Below are 21,519 nucleotides of genomic sequence, written 5' to 3'. Positions count from 1 at the left end.
AATGCATCCCGATTGAATGCAGTGGATTCCATGGATTGTGATTGAATGCAGTGGATTCCATGCATCCTGGTAAAATGCATCCCGATTGAATGCAGTGGATTTTATGCAGCATGATTGAATGCAGTGGATTCCATGCAGCCTGGTAAAATGCATCCCAATTAAATGCTGTGTATTCCATGCAGCATGATTGAATGAAGTCGATTCCATGCAGCATGAAGAAATGGAACCCTATTGAATGCAGGGGATTTTATGCAGCATGATTGAATGCAGTGGATTCCTGCAGCATGAATGAATGCAGTGGATTTTATGCAGCATGGCCACAAGCATCCCGATTGAATGCCATGTATTCCATGCTGCGCGGTGAAATGCATCCAGATTGAACGCAGTGTATACAATGCATCGTGGCTAAATGGATCCCCATTCAATGCAGTGGATTCTATGCAGCGTGGCCCAATTGATCTCAACTGAATGCAGTGGATTCCATGCATCATGGCGCAATGGATCCCAATAGAATGCAGTGAAATCGATGCAGCGTGATTGAATGCAGTGTATTCCATGCAGCCTGGTAAAATGCATCCCGATTGAATGCAGTGGATTCCATGCAGCTTGATAGAATGCAGTGGATTCAATGCAGCCTGGTAAAATGCATCCCGATTGAATGCAGTGGATTCCATGCAGTGTGATTGAATGCAGTGTGATCCATGCAGCATGCAGAAATGGAACCCTATTGAATGCAGTGGATTTTATGCAGCATGATTGAATGCAGTGGATTCCTGCAGCATGATTGAATGCAGTGGATTTTTTGCACCATGGCCCAAAGCATCCCGATTAAATGCAGTGGATTTTAGGCAGCATGTCCCAAAACATCCCGATTGAATGCAGTGGATACCATGCAGCATGATTGAATGCAGTGGATTTTATGCAGCATGGCCCAAATGCATCCCGATAGAATGCAGAGGATTCCATGCAGCGTCATTGAATGCAGTGGATTCCATGCATTGTGCTTGAATGCAGTGTAATCCATGCAGCCTGGTAAAATGCATCCCGATTGAATGCAGTGGATTCCATGCAGCTTGATTGAATGCAGTGTGATCCATGCAGCATGCAGAAATGGAACCCTATTGAATGCAGTGGATTTTATGCAGCATGGCCCAAAGCATCCTGATTAAATGCAGTGGATTTTAGGCAGAATGTCGTAAAACATCCCGATTGAATGCAGTGGATACCATGCAGCATGATTGAATGCAGTGGATTTAATGCACCATGGCCCAAAGCATCCAGATTGAATGCAGTGGATTCCATGCAGCGTCATTGAATGCAGTGGATTCCATGCATTGTGATTGAATGCAGTGTAAAACATGCAGCCTGGTAAAATGCATCCCGATTGAATGCTGTAGATTCCATGCAGCATGATTGAATGCAGTTGATTCCATGCAGCATGAAGTAATGGAACCCTATTGAATGCAGTGGATTTTATGCAGCATGATTGAATGCAGTGGATTTTTGCAGCATGATTGAATGCAGTGGATTTTTTGAAGCTTGGTCCAAAGCATCGTGATTTAATGCAGTGAATTTTCTGCAGCATGTCCCAATACATCCCGATAGAATGCATTGGATTCCATGCAGCATGATTGAATGCCGTGGATTTTATGCAGCATGGCCAAAAGCATCCCGATTGAATGCAGTGGATTTCATGCAGCATCATTGAATGCAGTGAATTCCATGCATTGTGCTTGAAGGCAGTGTAATCCATACAGCCTGGTAAAATGCATCCCGATTGACTGCAGTGGATTCCATGCAGCATGACTGAATGCAGTGGATTCCATGCAGCCTGGTAAAATGCATCCCTATTAAATGCATTGGATTCCATGCAGCGTGATTGAATTCAGTGTATTCCAGGCAGAATGAAGTAATGGAACCCTATAGAATGCAGGGAATTTAATGCAGCATGATTGAATGCACTGGATTCCTGCAGCATGAATGAATGCAGTGGATATTTTGCAGCATGGCCCCAAGCATCCCGATTGAATGCAGTGGATTCCATGCAGCGTCATGCAATGGAGAAGACTCCATGCATTGTGGCACAATGGATCCCGATTGTATTCAGTGCGGTTGACGCAGTGAGGCCCAATGCATCCCGATTGAATGCAGTGGATTATATGCAGCATGGCCAAAAGCATCCCGATTGAAGGCAGTGGATTCCATGCAGCATGATTGAATACAGTGGAGTATTTGCAGCATGTCCCAAAGCATCCTGATTGAATGCAGTGGATTCCATGCAGTGTGATTGAATGCAGTGTGATCCATGCAGCATGACGAAATTGAACCCAATTGAATGCAGTCGATTTTATGCATCATGGCTAAAATCATCCCGATTGAATGCAGTGGATTCCATGCAGCGTCATTGAATGCAGTGGATTCCATGCATTGGGATTGAATGCAGTGGATTCCATGCAGCCTGGTAAAATGCATCCCTATTGAATGCATTTTATTCCATGCAGCATGATTGAATTCAGTGTATTCCAGGTAGCATGAAGTAATTGAACCCTATTGAATGCAGGGTATTTTATGCAGCATGATTGAATGCAGTGGATTCCCGCAGCATGAATGAATGCAGTGGATATTTGGAACATGGCCCAAAGCATCCCGATTGAATGCAGTGGATTTTATGCAGCATGGCCCAAAGCATCCCGATGGAATGCAGTGGATTCCATGCAGCCTCATTGAATGCAGAACATTCCATCCATTGTGGTGCAATGGATCTCGTTTGTATGCAGTGGAGTCCATGCAGCGAGGCCCAATGCATCCCGATTGAATGCAGTGGATTTTCTGCAGCATTTCCCAAAATATGCCTATTGGAGGCAGTGAATTCAATGCAGCATGATTGAATGCAGTGTATTTTAAGCAGAAGGGCCAAAAGCATCCCGATAGAATGCAGTGGAGTCCATGCAGCGTCACTGAATGCAGTGGATTCCTTGCAATGTGATGGAATGCAGTGTAATCCAGGCAGCCTGGTAAAATGCATCCCGATTGAATGCAGTGGATTCCATGTATTGTGATTGAATGCAGTGTAATCCATGCAGCGTGGTAAAATGCATCCCGATTGAATGCAGTGGATTTTATGCAGCATGATTGAATGCAGTGGATTCCATGCAGCCTGGTAAAATGCATCCCAATTAAATGCTGTGGATTCCATGCAGCATGATTGAAAGAAGTGGATTCCATGCAGCATGAAGAAATGGAACCCTATTGAAGGCAGGGGATTTTATGCAGCATGATTGAATGCAGTGGATTCTTTCAGCATGATTGAATGCAGTGGAATTTTTGCAGCGTGTTCCAAAGCATTTCGATTTAATGCAGTGGATTCCATGCAGCGTCATTGAATGCAAAAAACTCCATTCATTGTGGCGAAATGGATCACGATTGTGTGCAGTGGAGTCCATGCAGCGAGGCCAAATGCATCTCGATTGAATGCAGTGGATTTTATGCAGCATGGCCAAAAGAATCCCAATTGAATGCTGTGGATTCCATGCAGCGTGGTGAAATGCATCCTGATTGAACGGAGTGTACACCATGCAGCGTGGGTAAATGGATACCCATGGAATGCAGTGGATTCTATGCAGCGTGGCCCAAATTATCTCAATTGAATGCAGTGGTGTCAATGCAGTGTGGTGCAAAGGATTCTGATAGAATGCAGTGGATTCCATGCATCATGGCGCAATGGATCCCAATTGAATGCAGTGAAATCGATGCAGCGTGATTGAATGCAGTGTATTCCATGCAGCCTGGTAAAATGCATCCCGATTGAATGCAGTGGATTCCATGCAGCTTGATTGAATGCAGTGGATTCAATGCAGCCTGGTAAAATTCATCCCGATTGAATGCAGTGGATTCCATGCAGTGTGATTGAATGCAGTGTGATCCATGCAGCATGCAGAAATGGAACCCTATTGAATGCAGTGGATTTTATGCAGCATGATTGAATGCAGTGGATTCCATGCAGCCTGGTAAAATGCATCCCTATTGAATGCATTGGATTCCATGCAGCGTCATTGAATGCAGAAGACTACATGCATTTTGGCACAATGGATCCCGATTGTATTCAGCAGTTGACACAGTGAGGCCCAATGCATCCCGATTGAATGCAGTGGATTAAATGCAGCATGGCCAAAAGCATCCTGATTGAAGGCAGTGGATTCCATGCAGCATGATTGAATACATTGGATTATTTGCAGCATGGCCCAAAGCATCCTGATTGAATGCATTGGATTTCATGCAGCTTCATTTAATGCAGAACATTCCATATATTGTGGTGCAATGGATCTCGTTTGTATGCAGTGGAGACCATGCAGCGAGGCCCAATGCATCCCGATTGAATGCAGTGAATTTTATGCAGCATGGCCAAAAATATGGCGATTGGATGCAGTGGATTCCTTGCAGCATGATTGAATGCAGAGGATTTTATGCAGCATGGCCAAAAGCATCCCGATAGAATGCAGTGGATTCCATGCAGCGTCATTGAATGCAGTGGATTCCATGCATTGTGATGGAATGCAGTATAATCCATGCAGCCTGGTAAAATGCATCCCGATTGAATGCAGTGGATTCCATGCAGCATGACTGAATGCAGTGGATTCCATGCAGCCTGGTAAAATGCATCCCTATTAAATGCATTGGATTCCATGCAGCGTGATTGAATTCAGTGTATTCCAGGCAGAATGAAGTAATGGAACCCTATAGAATGCAGGGAATTTAATGCAGCATGATTGAATGCACTGGATTCCTGCAGCATGAATGAATGCAGTGGATATTTTGCAGCATGGCCCCAAGCATCCCGATTGAATGCAGTGGATTCCATGCAGCGTCATGCAATGGAGAAGACTCCATGCATTGTGGCACAATGGATCCCGATTGTATTCAGTGCGGTTGACGCAGTGAGGCCCAATGCATCCCGATTGAATGCAGTGGATTATATGCAGCATGGCCAAAAGCATCCCGATTGAAGGCAGTGGATTCCATGCAGCATGATTGAATACAGTGGAGTATTTGCAGCATGTCCCAAAGCATCCTGATTGAATGCAGTGGATTCCATGCAGTGTGATTGAATGCAGTGTGATCCATGCAGCATGACGAAATTGAACCCAATTGAATGCAGTCGATTTTATGCATCATGGCTAAAATCATCCCGATTGAATGCAGTGGATTCCATGCAGCGTCATTGAATGCAGTGGATTCCATGCATTGGGATTGAATGCAGTGGATTCCATGCAGCCTGGTAAAATGCATCCCTATTGAATGCATTTTATTCCATGCAGCATGATTGAATTCAGTGTATTCCAGGTAGCATGAAGTAATTGAACCCTATTGAATGCAGGGTATTTTATGCAGCATGATTGAATGCAGTGGATTCCCGCAGCATGAATGAATGCAGTGGATATTTGGAACATGGCCCAAAGCATCCCGATTGAATGCAGTGGATTTTATGCAGCATGGCCCAAAGCATCCCGATGGAATGCAGTGGATTCCATGCAGCCTCATTGAATGCAGAACATTCCATCCATTGTGGTGCAATGGATCTCGTTTGTATGCAGTGGAGTCCATGCAGCGAGGCCCAATGCATCCCGATTGAATGCAGTGGATTTTCTGCAGCATTTCCCAAAATATGCCTATTGGAGGCAGTGAATTCAATGCAGCATGATTGAATGCAGTGTATTTTAAGCAGAAGGGCCAAAAGCATCCCGATAGAATGCAGTGGAGTCCATGCAGCGTCACTGAATGCAGTGGATTCCTTGCAATGTGATGGAATGCAGTGTAATCCAGGCAGCCTGGTAAAATGCATCCCGATTGAATGCAGTGGATTCCATGTATTGTGATTGAATGCAGTGTAATCCATGCAGCGTGGTAAAATGCATCCCGATTGAATGCAGTGGATTTTATGCAGCATGATTGAATGCAGTGGATTCCATGCAGCCTGGTAAAATGCATCCCAATTAAATGCTGTGGATTCCATGCAGCATGATTGAAAGAAGTGGATTCCATGCAGCATGAAGAAATGGAACCCTATTGAAGGCAGGGGATTTTATGCAGCATGATTGAATGCAGTGGATTCTTTCAGCATGATTGAATGCAGTGGAATTTTTGCAGCGTGTTCCAAAGCATTTCGATTTAATGCAGTGGATTCCATGCAGCGTCATTGAATGCAAAAAACTCCATTCATTGTGGCGAAATGGATCACGATTGTGTGCAGTGGAGTCCATGCAGCGAGGCCAAATGCATCTCGATTGAATGCAGTGGATTTTATGCAGCATGGCCAAAAGAATCCCAATTGAATGCTGTGGATTCCATGCAGCGTGGTGAAATGCATCCTGATTGAACGGAGTGTACACCATGCAGCGTGGGTAAATGGATACCCATGGAATGCAGTGGATTCTATGCAGCGTGGCCCAAATTATCTCAATTGAATGCAGTGGTGTCAATGCAGTGTGGTGCAAAGGATTCTGATAGAATGCAGTGGATTCCATGCATCATGGCGCAATGGATCCCAATTGAATGCAGTGAAATCGATGCAGCGTGATTGAATGCAGTGTATTCCATGCAGCCTGGTAAAATGCATCCCGATTGAATGCAGTGGATTCCATGCAGCTTGATTGAATGCAGTGGATTCAATGCAGCCTGGTAAAATTCATCCCGATTGAATGCAGTGGATTCCATGCAGTGTGATTGAATGCAGTGTGATCCATGCAGCATGCAGAAATGGAACCCTATTGAATGCAGTGGATTTTATGCAGCATGATTGAATGCAGTGGATTCCATGCAGCCTGGTAAAATGCATCCCTATTGAATGCATTGGATTCCATGCAGCGTCATTGAATGCAGAAGACTACATGCATTTTGGCACAATGGATCCCGATTGTATTCAGCAGTTGACACAGTGAGGCCCAATGCATCCCGATTGAATGCAGTGGATTAAATGCAGCATGGCCAAAAGCATCCTGATTGAAGGCAGTGGATTCCATGCAGCATGATTGAATACATTGGATTATTTGCAGCATGGCCCAAAGCATCCTGATTGAATGCATTGGATTTCATGCAGCTTCATTTAATGCAGAACATTCCATATATTGTGGTGCAATGGATCTCGTTTGTATGCAGTGGAGACCATGCAGCGAGGCCCAATGCATCCCGATTGAATGCAGTGAATTTTATGCAGCATGGCCAAAAATATGGCGATTGGATGCAGTGGATTCCTTGCAGCATGATTGAATGCAGAGGATTTTATGCAGCATGGCCAAAAGCATCCCGATAGAATGCAGTGGATTCCATGCAGCGTCATTGAATGCAGTGGATTCCATGCATTGTGATGGAATGCAGTATAATCCATGCAGCCTGGTAAAATGCATCCCGATTGAATGCAGTCAATTCCATGTATTGTGATTGAATGCAGTATAATCCATGCAGCATGGTAAAATGCATCCCGATTGAATGCAGTGGATTTTATGCAGCATGATTGAATGCAGTGGATTCCATGCAGCCTGGTAAAATGCATCCCAATTAAATGCTGTGGATTCCATGCAGCATGATTGAATGAAGTCGATTCCATGCAGCATGAAGAAATGGAACCCTATTGAATGCAGGGGATTTTATGCAGCATGATTGAATGCAGTGGATTCCTTCAGCATGATTGAATGAAGTGGATTTTTTGCAGCATGGCCACAAACATCCCGATTGAATGCCATGGATTCCATGCAGCGTGGTGAAATGCATCCTGATTGAACGCAGTGTATACAATGCAGCGTGGCTAAATGGATCCCCATTCAATGCAGTGGATTCTATGCAGCGTGGCGCAATTGATCTCAACTGAATGCAGTGGATTCCATGCATCATGGCGCAATGGATCCCAATAGAATGCAGTGAAATCGATGCAGCGTGATTGAATGCAGTGTATTCCATGCAGCCTGGTAAAATGCAACTGGATTGAATGCAGTGGATTCCATGAAGCATGATTGAATGCAGTGGATTCCATGCATCCTGGTAAAATTCATCCCGATTGAATGCAGTGGATTTTATGCAGCATGATAGAATGCAGTGGATTCCTGCAGCATGAATGAATGCAGTGAATTTTTTGCAGCATGGCCCAAAGCATCCCGATTTAATGGAGTGGATGTTAGGCAGCATATCCCAAAACATCCCGATTGAATTCAGTGGATACCATGCAGCATGATTAAATGCAGTGGATTTTATGCACCATGGCCAAAAGCATCCCGATTGAATGCAGTGGATTCCATGCAGCGTCATTAAATGCAGTGGATTCCATGCATTGGGATTGAATGCAGTGTAATCCATGCAGCCTGGTAAAATGCATCCCGATTGAATGCAGTGGATTCCATGCAGCATGATTGAATGCAGTGTATTCCATGCACCATGAAGAAATGGAACCCTATTGAATGCAGGGGATTTTATGCAGCATGATTGAATGCAGTGGATTCCTGCAGCATGATTGAATGCATTGTATTTTTTGCAGCTTGGCCCAAAGCATCCCGATTTAATGCAGTGGATTTTAGGCAGCATGTCCCAAAACATCCCGATTGAATGCAGTCAATACCGTGCAGCATGATTGAATGCAGTGGATTTTATGCAGCATGGCCAAAAGCATCCCGATTCAATGCAGAGAATTCCATGCAGCGTCATTGAATGCAGTGGATTCCATGCATTGTGCTTGAATGCAGTGTAATCCATGCAGCCTGGTAAAATGCATCCCGATTGAATGCAGTGGATTCCATGCAGCATGATTGACTGCAGTGGATTCCATGCAGCCTGGTAAAATGCATCCCAATAGAATGCATTGGATTCCATGCAGCGTGATTTAATTCAGTGCATTCCAGGCAGCATGAAATAATCGAACCCTATTGAATGAAGTGTATTTTATGCACCATGATTGAATGCACTGAATTCTTGCAGCATGAATGAATGCAGTGGATTTTTTGCAGCGTGGCCCAAAGCATCCCGATTGAATGCAGTGGATTCCATGCAGCGTCATTGAATGAAGTGGATTCCATGCATTGTGATTGAATGCAGTGTAATCCATGCAGCCTGGTAAAATGCGTCCCGATTGAATGCAGTGGATTCCATGCAGCATGATTGAATGCAGTGGATTCCATGCAGCCAGGTAAAATGCATCCCTATTGAATGCATTGGATTCCATGCAGCGTGATTGAATTCAGTGTATTCCAGGCAGCATGAAGTAATGGAATCCTATTGAATGAAGTGTCTTTTATGCAGCATGATTGAATGCCGTGGATTCCTGCAGCATGATTGAATGCTGTGGATGTTTTGCAGCATGTCCTAAAACATCCCGATTGAATGCATTGGATACCATGCAGCGTGATTGAATGCAGTGGGTTTTATTCAGCATGGCCAAATGCATCCCGATGGAATGCAGTGGATTCCAAGTGGCATGCGTGAATGCAGTGGATTCCATGAAGCCAGGTAAAATGCATCCCAATTGAATGCAGTGGATTCCATGCAGCCAGATTTAATGCAGTGTATTACAGGCAGCATGAAGAAATGGAACCCTATTGAATGCAGGGAACTTAATGCAGCATGATTGAATGCAGTGGATATCTGCAGCATGATTGAATGCAGTGGATTCCATGCAGCCTGGTAAAATGCATCCCTATTGAATGCATTGGATTCCATGCAGCGTGATTGAATTCAGTGTATTCCAGGCAGCATGAAATAATGGAAGCCTATTGAATGAAGTGTATTTTATGCAGCATGATTGAATGCACTGGATTCCTGCAGCATGAATGAATGCAGTGAATTTTTTGCAGCGTGGCCCAAAGCATCCCCATTGAATGCAGTGGATTCCACGCAGCGTCATTGAATGCAGACGACTCCATGCATTGTGGCACAATGGATCCCGATTGTATTCAGTGCGGTTGACGCAGTGAGGCCCAATGCATCCCGATTGAATGCAGTGGATTATATGCAGCATGGCCAAAAGCATCCCGATTGAAGGCAGTGGATTCCATGCAGCATGATTGAATACAGTGGAGTATTTGCAGCATGGCCCAAAGCATCCCGATTGAATGCAGTGGATTTCATGCAGCGTCATTGAATGCAGAACATTCCATTCATTGTGGGGCAATGGATCTCGTTTGTATGCAGTGGAGACCATGCAGCGAGGCCCAATGCATCCCGATTGAATGCAGTGGATTTTATGCAGCATGGCCAAAAACATGGCGATTGGATGCAGTGGATTCCTTGCTGCATGATTGAATGCAGTGTACTTTATGCAGCATGGCCAAAAGCATCCCGATAGAATGCAGTGGATTCCATGCAGCGTCATTGAATGCAGTGGATTACATGCATTGTGATGGAATGCAGTGTAATCCAGGCAGCCTGGTAAAATGCATCCCGATTGAATGAAGTGGATTCCATGTATTGTGATTGAATGCAGTGGATTCCATGCATCCTGGTAAAATGCATCCCGATTGAATGCAGTGGATTTTATTCAGCATGACTGAATGCAGTGGATTCCATGCAGCCTGGTAAAATGCATCCCGATTAAATGCTGTGGATTCCATGCAGCATGATTGAATGAAGTCGATTCCATGCAGCATGAAGAAATGGAACCCTATTGAATGCAGGGGATTTTATGCAGCATGATTGAATGCAGTGGATTCCTGCAGCATGAATGAATGCAGTGGATTTTATGCAGCATGGCCACAAGCATCCCGATTGAATGCCGTGGATTCCATGCAGCGTGGTGAAATGCATCCTGATTGAACGCAGTGTATACAATGCATCGTGGCTAAATGGATCCCCATTCAATGCAGTGGATTCTATGCAGCGTTGCCCAATTGATCTCAACTGAATGTAGTGGATTCCATGCATCATGGCGCAATGGATCCCAATTGAATGCAGTGAAATCGATGCAGCGTGATTGAATGCAGTGTATTCCATGCAGCATGGTAAAATGCATCCCGATTGAATGCAGTGGATTCCATGCAGCTTGATTGAATGTAGTGGATTCAATGCAGCCTGGTAAAATTCATCCCGATTGAATGCAGTGGATTCCATGCAGTGTGATTGAATGCAGTGTGATCCATGCAGCATGATGAAATGGAACCCTATTGAATGCAGTGGATTTTATGCAGCATGGCCCAAAGCATCCTGATTAAATGCAGTGGATTTTAGGCAGAATGTCCCAAAACATCCCGATTGAATGCAGTGGACACCATGCAGCATGATTGAATGCAGTGGATTTTATGCACCATGGCCCAAAGCATCCCGATTGAATGCAGTGGATTCCATGCAGTGTCATTGAATGCAGTGGATTCCATGCATTGTGATTGAATTCAGTGTAAAACATGCAGCCTGGTAAAATGCATCCCGATTGAATGCTGTAGATTCCATGCAGCATGATTGAATGCAGTTGATTCCATGCAGCATGAAGAAATGGAACCCTATTGAATGCAGTGGATTTTATGCAGCATGATTGAATGCAGTGGATTTTTGCAGCATGATTGAATGCAGTGGATTTTTTGAAGCTTGGTCCAAAGCATCATGATTTAATGCAGTGAATTTTCTGCAGCATGTCCCAATACATCCCGATAGAATGCATTGGATTCCATGCAGCATGATTGAATGCCGTGGATTTTATGCAGCATGGCCAAAAGCATCCCGATTGAATGCAGTGGATTTCATGCAGCATCATTGAATGCAGTGAATTCCATGCATTTTGATTGAATGCAGTGTAATACATACAGCCTGGTAAAATGCATCCCGATTGACTGCAGTGGATTCCATGCAGCATGACTGAATGCAGTGGATTCCATGCAGCCTGGTAAAATGCATCCCTATTGAATGCATTGGATTCCATGCAGCGTGATTGAATTCAGTGTATTCCAGGCAGAATGAATTAATGGAACCCTATTGAATGAAGTGTATTTATGCAGCATGATTGAATGCACTGGATTCGTGCAGCATGAATGAATGCAGTGGATATTTTGCAGCATGGCCCCAAGCATCCAGATTGAATGCAGTGGATTCCATGCAGCTTGATAGAATGCAGTGGATTCAATGCAGCCTGGTAAAATGCATCCCGTTTGAATGCAGTGGATTCCATGCAGTGTGATTGAATGCAGTGTGATCCACGCAGCATGCAGAAATGGAACCCTATTGAATGCAGTGGATTTTATGCAGCATGATTGAATGCAGTGGATTCCTGCAGCATGATTGAATGCAGTGGATTTTTTGCACCATGGCCCAAAGCATCCCGATTAAATGCAGTGGATTTTAGGCAGCATGTCCCAAAACATCCCGATTGAATGCAGTGGATACCATGCAGCATGATTGAATGCAGTGGATTTTATGCAGCATGGCCCAAATGCATCCCGATAGAATGCAGAGGATTCCATGCAGCGTCTTTGAATGCAGTGGATTCAATGCATTGTGCTTGAATGCAGTGTAATCCATGCAGCCTGGTAAAATGCATCCCGATTGAATGCAGTGGATTCCATGTATTGTGATTGAATGCAGTGGATTCCATGCATCCTGGTAAAATGCATCCCGATTGAATGCAGTGGATTTTATTCAGCATGACTGAATGCAGTGGATTCCATGCAGCCTGGTAAAATGCATCCCTATTGAATGCATTGGATTCCATGCAGCGTGATTGAATTCAGTGTATTCCAGGCAGAATGAAGTAATGGAACCCTATTGAATGAAGTGTATTTATGCAGCATGATTGAATGCACTGGATCCCTGCAGCATGAATGAATGCAGTGGATATTTTGCAGCATGGCCCCAAGCATCCCGATTGAATGCAGTGGATTCCATGCAGCGTCATGCAATTCAGAAGACTCCATGCATTGTCGCACAATGGATCCCGATTGTATTCAGTGCGGTTGGCGCAGTGAGGCCCAATGCATCCCGATTGAATGCAGTGGATTATATGCAGCATGGCCAAAATCCCGATTGAAGGCAGTGGATTCCATGCAGCATGATTGAATACAGTGGAGTATTTGCAGCATGGCCCAAAGCATCGCGATTGAATGCAGTGGATTTCATGCAGCGTCATTTAATGCAGAACATTCCATACATTGTGGTGCAATGGATCTCGTTTGTATGCAGTGGAGACCATGCAGCGAGGCCCAATGCATCCCGATTGAATGCAGTGGATTTTATGCAGCATGGCCCAAAATATCCCGATTGGATGCAGTGGATTCCTTGCTGCATGATTGAATGCAGTGTATTTTATGCAGCATGGCCCAAAACATCCCGATTGAATGCAGTGGATTCCATGCAGCCTCATTGAATGCAGTGGATTCCATGCAGCCTGATAAAATTCAATCCAATTGAATGCAGTGGATTCCATGCAGTGTGATTTAATGCAGTGTGATCCATGCTGCATGAAGAAATTGAACCCTATTTAATGCAGTGGATTTTATGCAGCATGATTGAATGCAGTGAATTCCTTCAGCATGATTGAATGCAGTGGATTTTTGCAGCATGGCCCAAAGCATCCCGATTTAATGCAGTGGATTTTATGCAGCATGGCCAAAAGCATCCCGATTGAATGCAGTGGATACCATGCAGCATGATTGAATGCAGTGCATATTATGCACCATGGCCAAAAGCATCCCGATTGAATGCAGTGGATTCCATGCAGCGTCATTGAATGCAGTGGATTCCATGCTTGTGATTGAATGCAGTGTAATTCATGCAGCCTGGTAAAATGAATCCCGATTGAATGCAGTGGATTCCATGCAGCATAATTGAATGAGGTGGATTCCAGGCAGCATGAAGAAATGGAACCTTATTGAATGCAGGGTATTTTATGCAGCATGATTCAATGCAGTGGATTCCTGCAGCATGATTGAATGCAGTGGATTTTTTGCAGCTTGGCCCAAAGCATCCCGATTTAATGCAGTGGATTTTCTGCAGCATGTCCCAATACATCCCGATTGAATGCAGTGGATTTTATGCAGCATGGCCAAAAGCATCCCGATTGAATGCAGATGATTCCATGCAGCGTCATTGAATGCAGTGGATTCCATGCATTGTTATTGAATGCAGTGTAATCCACGCATCCTGGTAAAATGCATCACGATTGAATGCAGTAGACTCCATGAAGCATGACTGAATGCAGTGGATTGCATGCAGCCTGGTAAAATGCATCCCGATTGAATGCAGTCGATTCCATGTATTGTGATTGAATGCAGTTTTATCCATGCAGTGTGGTAAAATGCATCCGGATTGAATGCAGTGGATTTTATGCAGCATGATTGAATGCAGTGGATTCCATGCAGCCTGGTAAAATGCATCCCACTTAAATGCATTGGATTCCATGCAGCATGATTGAATTCAGTGTATTCCATGCAGCATGAAGAAATGGAACCCTATTGAATGCAGGGGATTTTATGCAGCATGATTGAATGCAGTGGATTCCTTCAGCATGATTCAATGAAGTGGATTTTTTGCAGCATGGCCACAAACATCCCGATTGAATGCAGTGGATTCCATGCAGCGTGGTGAAATGCATCCTGATTGAACGCAGTGTATACAATGCATCGTGGCTAAATGGATCCCCATTCAATGCAGTGGATTCTATGAAGCGTGGCCCAATTGATCTCAACTGAATGCAGTGGATTCGATGCATCATGGCGCAATGGATCCCAATTGAATGCAGTGAAATCGATGCAGCGTGATTGAATGCAGTGTATTCCATGCAGCCTGGTAAAATGCATCCCAATTGAATGCAGTGGATTCCATGAAGCATGATTGAATGCAGTGGATTCCATGCAGCCTGGTAAAATTCATCCCGATTGAATGCAGGGGATTTTATGCAGCATGATAGAATGCAGTGGATTCCTGCAGCATGAATGAATGCAGTGAATTTTTTGCAGCATGGCCCAAAGCATCCCGATTTAATGGAGTGGATTTTAGGCAGCATATCCCAAAACATCCCGATTGAATGCAGTGAATACGGTGCAGCATGATTGAATGCATTGGATTTGATGCAGCATGGCCAAAAGCATCCCGATTGAATGCAGTGGATTCCATGCAGCGTCATTAAATGCAGTGGATTCCATGCATTGGGATTGAATGCAGTGTAATCCATGCAGCCTGGTAAAATGCATCCCGATTGAATGCAGTGGATTCCATGCAGCATGATTGAATGCAGTGGATTCCATGCACCATGAAGAAATGGAACCCTATTGAATGCAGGGGATTTTATGCAGCATGATTGAATGCAGTGGATTCCTGCAGCATGATTGAATGCAGTGGATTTTTTGCAGCTTGGCCCAAAGCATCCCGATTTAATGCAGTGGATTTTCTGCAGCATGTCCCAAAACATCCCGATTGAATGCAGTCGATACCGTGCAGCATGATTGAATGCAGTGGATTTTATGCAGCATGGCCAGAAGCATCCCTATTCAATGCAGAGGATTCCATGCAGCGTCATTGAATGCAGTGGATTCCATGCATTGTGCTTGAATGCAGTGTAATCCATGCAGCCTTGTAAAATGCATACCGATTGAATGCAGTGGATTCCATGCAGCATGATTGAATGCAGTGGATTCCATGCAGCCTGGTAAAATGCATCCCTATTGAATGCATTGTATTCCATGCAGCGTGATTGAATTCAGTGTATTCCAGGCAGCATGAAGAAATGGAACCCTATTGAATGCAGGGAATTTAATGCAGCATGATTGAATGCAGTGGATACCTGCAGCATGATTGAATGCAGTGGATTCCATGCAGCCTGGTAAAATGCATCCCTATTGAATGCATTGGATTCCATGCAGCGTGATTGAAATCAGTGTATTCCAGGCAGCATGAAATAATGGAAGCCTATTGAATGAAGTGTATTTTATGCAGCATGATTGAGTGCACTGGATTCCTGCAGCATGAATGAATGCAGTGAATTTTTTGCAGCGTGGCCCAAAGCATCCCCATTGAATGCAGTGGATTCCATGCAGCGTCATTGAATGCAGACGACTCCATGCATTGTGGCACAATGGATCCCGATTGTATTCAGTGCGGTTGACGCAGTGAGGCCCAATGCATCCCGATTGAATGCAGTGGATTACATGCAGCATGGCCAAAAGCATCCCGATTGAAGGCAGTGGATTCCATGCAGCATGATTGAATGCAGTGGAGTATTTGCAGCATGTCCCAAAGCATCCCGATTGAATGCAGTGGATTTCATGCAGCGTCATTGAATGCAGAACATTCCATTCATTGTGGGGCAATGGATCTCGTTTGTATGCAGTGGAGACCATGCAGCGAGGCCCAATGCATCCCGATTGAATGCAGTGGATTTTATGCAGCATGGCCAAAAACATGGCGATTGGATGCAGTGGATTCCTTGCTGCATGATTGAATGCAGTGTACTTTATGCAGCATGGCCAAAAACATGGCGATAGAATGCAGTGGATTCCATGCAGCGTCATTGAATGCAGTGGATTCCATGCATTGTGCTTGAATGCAGTGTAATCCAGGCAGCCTGGTAAAATGCATCCCGATTGAATGCAGTGGATTCCATGGATTGTGATTGAATGCAGTGGATTCCATGCATCCTGGTAAAATGCATCCCGATTGAATGCAGTGGATTTTATGCAGCATGATTGAATGCAGTGGATTCCATGCAGCCTGGTAAAATGCATCCCAATTAAATGCTGTGTATTCCATGCAGCATGATTGAATGAAGTCGATTCCATGCAGCAAGAAGAAATGGAACCCTATTGAATGCAGGGGATTTTATGCAGCATGATTGAATGCAGTGGATTCCTGCAGCATGAATGAATGCAGTGGATTTTATGCAGCATGGCCACAAGCATCCCGATTGAATGCCATGTATTCCATGCAGCGCGGTGAAATGCATCCAGATTGAACGCAGTGTATACAATGCATCGTGGCTAAATGGATCCCCATTCAATGCAGTGGATTCTATGCAGCGTGGCCCAATTGATCTCAACTGAATGCAGTGGATTCCATGCATCATGGCGCAATGGATCCCAATAGAATGCAGTGAAATCGATGCAGCGTGATTGAATGCAGTGTATTCCATGCAGCCTGGTAAAATGCATCCCGATTGAATGCAGTGGATTCCATGCAGCTTGATAGAATGCAGTGGATTCAATGCAGCCTGGTAAAATGCATCCCGATTGAATGCAGTGGATTCCATGCAGTGTGATTGAATGCAGTGTGATCCATGCAGCATGCAGAAATGGAACCCTATTGAATGCAGTGGATTTTATGCAGCATGATTGAATGCAGTGGATTCCTGCAGCATGATTGAATGCAGTGGATGTTTTGCAGCATGGCCCAAAGCATCCCGATTGAATGCAGTGGATTTAGGGAAGCATGTCCCAAAACATCCCGATTGAATGCAGTGGATACCATGCAGCATGATTGAATGCAGTGGATTTTATGCAGCATGGCCCAAATGCATCCCGATAGAATGCAGAGGATTCCATGCAGCGTCATTGAATGCAGTGGATTCCATGCATTGTGCTTGAATGCAGTGTAATCCATGCAGCCTGGTAAAATGCATCCCGATTGAATGCAGTGGATTCCATGCAGCTTGATTGAATGTAGTGGATTCAATGCAGCCTGGTAAAATTCATCCCGATTGAATGCAGTGGATTCCATGCAGTGTGATTGAATGCAGTGTGATCCATGCAGCATGCAGAAATGGAACCCTATTGAATGCAGTGGATTTTATGCAGCATGGCCCAAAGCATCCTGATTAAATGCAGTGGATTTTAGGCAGAATGTCGTAAAACATCCCGATTGAATGCAGTGGATACCATGCAGCATGATTGAATGCAGTGGATTTAATGCACCATGGCCCAAAGCATCCAGATTGAATGCAGTGGATTCCATGCAGCGTCATTGAATGCAGTGGATTCCATGCATTGTGATTGAATGCAGTGTAAAACATGCAGCCTGGTAAAATGCATCCCGATTGAATGCTGTAGATTCCATGCAGCATGATTGAATGCAGTTGATTCCATGCAGCATGAAGTAATGGAACCCTATTGAATGCAGTGGATTTTATGCAGCATGATTGAATGCAGTGGATTTTTGCAGCATGATTGAATGCAGTGGATTTTTTGAAGCTTGGTCCAAAGCATCGTGATTTAATGCAGTGAATTTTCTGCAGCATGTCCCAATACATCCCGATAGAATGCATTGGATTCCATGCAGCATGATTGAATGCCGTGGATTTTATGCAGCATGGCCAAAAGCATCCCGATTGAATGCAGTGGATTTCATGCAGCATCATTGAATGCAGTGAATTCCATGCATTGTGCTTGAATGCAGTGTAATCCATACAGCCTGGTAAAATGCATCCCGATTGACTGCAGTGGATTCCATGCAGCATGACTGAATGCAGTGGATTCCATGCAGCCTGGTAAAATGCATCCCTATTGAATGCATTGGATTCCATGCAGCGTGATTGAATTCAGTGTATTCCAGGCAGAATGAAGTAATGGAACCCTATAGAATGCAGGGAATTTAATGCAGCATGATTGAATGCACTGGATTCCTGCAGCATGAATGAATGCAGTGGATATTTTGCAGCATGGCCCCAAGCATCCCGATTGAATGCAGTGGATTCCATGCAGCGTCATTGAATGCAGAAGACTCCATGCATTGTGGCACAATGGATCCCGATTGTATTCAGTGCGGTTGACGCAGTGAGGCCCAATGCATCCCGATTGAATGCAGTGGATTATATGCAGCATGGCCAAAAGCATCCCGATTGAAGGCAGTGGATTCCATGCAGCATGATTGAATACAGTGGAGTATTTGCAGCATGTCCCAAAGCATCCTGATTGAATGCAGTGGATTCCATGCAGTGTGATTGAATGCAGTGTGATCCATGCAGCATGACGAAATTGAACCCAATTGAATGCAGTCGATTTTATGCATCATGGCTAAAATCATCCCGATTGAATGCAGTGGATTCCATGCAGCGTCATTGAATGCAGTGGATTCCATGCATTGTGATTGAATGCAGTGGATTCCATGCAGCCTGGTAAAATGCATCCCTATTGAATGCATTTTATTCCATGCAGCATGATTGAATTCAGTGTATTCCAGGCAGCATGAAGTAATTGAACCCTATTGAATGCAGGGTATTTTATGCAGCATGATTGAATGCAGTGGATTCCCGCAGCATGAATGAATGCAGTGGATATTTGGAACATGGCCCAAAGCATCCCGATTGAATGCAGTGGATTTTATGCAGCATGGCCCAAAGCATCCCGATGGAATGCAGTGGATTCCATGCAGCCTCATTGAATGCAGAACATTCCATCCATTGTGGTGCAATGGATCTCGTTTGTATGCAGTGGAGTCCATGCAGCGAGGCCCAATGCATCCCGATTGAATGCAGTGGATTTTCTGCAGCATTTCCCAAAATATGCCTATTGGAGGCAGTGAATTCAATGCAGCATGATTGAATGCAGTGTATTTTAAGCAGAAGGGCCAAAAGCATCCCGATAGAATGCAGTGGAGTCCATGCAGCGTCACTGAATGCAGTGGATTCCTTGCAATGTGATGGAATGCAGTGTAATCCAGGCAGCCTGGTAAAATGCATCCCGATTGAATGCAGTGGATTCCATGTATTGTGATTGAATGCAGTGTAATCCATGCAGCGTGGTAAAATGCATCCCGATTGAATGCAGTGGATTTTATGCAGCATGATTGAATGCAGTGGATTCCATGCAGCCTGGTAAAATGAATCCCAATTAAATGCTGTGGATTCCATGCAGCATGATTGAAAGAAGTGGATTCCATGCAGCATGAAGAAATGGAACCCTATTGAAGGCAGGGGATTTTATGCAGCATGATTGAATGCAGTGGATTCCTTCAGCATGATTGAATGCAGTGGAATTTTTGCAGCGTGTTCCAAAGCATTTCGATTTAATGCAGTGGATTCCATGCAGCGTCATTGAATGCAAAAAACTCCATTCATTGTGGCGAAATGGATCACGATTGTGTGCAGTGGAGTCCATGCAGCGAGGCCAAATGCATCTCGATTGAATGCAGTGGATTTTATGCAGCATGGCCAAAAGAATCCCAATTGAATGCTGTGGATTCCATGCAGCGTGGTGAAATGCATCCTGATTGAACGGAGTGTACACCATGCAGCGTGGGTAAATGGATACCCATGGAATGCAGTGGATTCTATGCAGCGTGGCCCAAATTATCTCAATTGAATGCAGTGGTGTCAATGCAGTGTGGTGCAAAGGATTCTGATAGAATGGAGTGGATTCCATGCATCATGGCGCAATGGATCCCAATTGAATGCAGTGAAATCGATGCAGCGTGATTGAATGCAGTGTATTCCATGCAGCCTGGTAAAATGCATCCCGATTGAATGCAGTGGATTCCATGCAGCTTGATTGAATGCAGTGGATTCAATGCAGCCTGGTAAAATTCATCCCGATTGAATGCAGTGGATTCCATGCAGTGTGATTGAATGCAGTGTGATCCATGCAGCATGCAGAAATGGAACCCTATTGAATGCAGTGGATTTTATGCAGCATGATTGAATGCAGTGGATTCCATGCAGCCTGGTAAAATGCATCCCTATTGAATGCATTGGATTCCATGCAGCGTCATTGAATGCAGAAGACTACATGCATTTTGGCACAATGGATCCCGATTGTATTCAGCAGTTGACGCAGTGAGGCCCAATGCATCCCGATTGAATGCAGTGGATTAAATGCAGCATGGCCAAAAGCATCCTGATTGAAGGCAGTGGATTCCATGCAGCATGATTGAATACATTGGATTATTTGCAGCATGGCCCAAAGCATCCTGATTGAATGCATTGGATTTCATGCAGCTTCATTTAATGCAGAACATTCCATATATTGTGGTGCAATGGATCTCGTTTGTATGAGGTGGAGACCATGCAGCGAGGCCCAATGCATCCCGATTGAATGCAGTGAATTTTATGCAGCATGGCCAAAAATATGGCGATTGGATGCAGTGGATTCCTTGCAGCATGATTGAATGCAGAGGATGTTATGCAGCATGGCCAAAAGCATCCCGATAGAATGCAGTGGATTCCATGCAGCGTCATTGAATGCAGTGGATTCCATGCATTGTGATGGAATGCAGTATAATCCATGCAGCATGGTAAAATGCATCCCGATTGAATGCAGTGGATTTTATGCAGCATGATTGAATGCAGTGGATTCCATGCAGCCTGGTAAAATGCATCCCAATTAAATGCTGTGGATTCCATGCAGCATGATTGAATGAAGTGGATTCCATTCAGCATGAAGAAATGGAACCCTATTGAATGCAGGGGATTTTATGCAGCATGATTGAATGCAGTGGATTCCTTCAGCATGATTGAATGAAGTGGATTTTTTGCAGCATGGCCACAAACATCCCGATTGAATGCCATGGATTCCATGCAGCGTGGTGAAATGCATCCTGATTGAACGCAGTGTATACAATGCAGCATGGCTAAATGGATCC

Source organism: Sus scrofa, chromosome 14 (genome assembly GCF_054392235.1).
Source record: "Sus scrofa isolate SSC_HxYL_T2T_F1_AM1 chromosome 14, Sscrofa_HxYL_maternal_Yorkshire_Landrace_v2.0, whole genome shotgun sequence".
Taxonomy (NCBI): Eukaryota; Metazoa; Chordata; class Mammalia; order Artiodactyla; family Suidae; genus Sus; species Sus scrofa.
Note: the sequence above shows the minus strand (reverse complement) of the source record.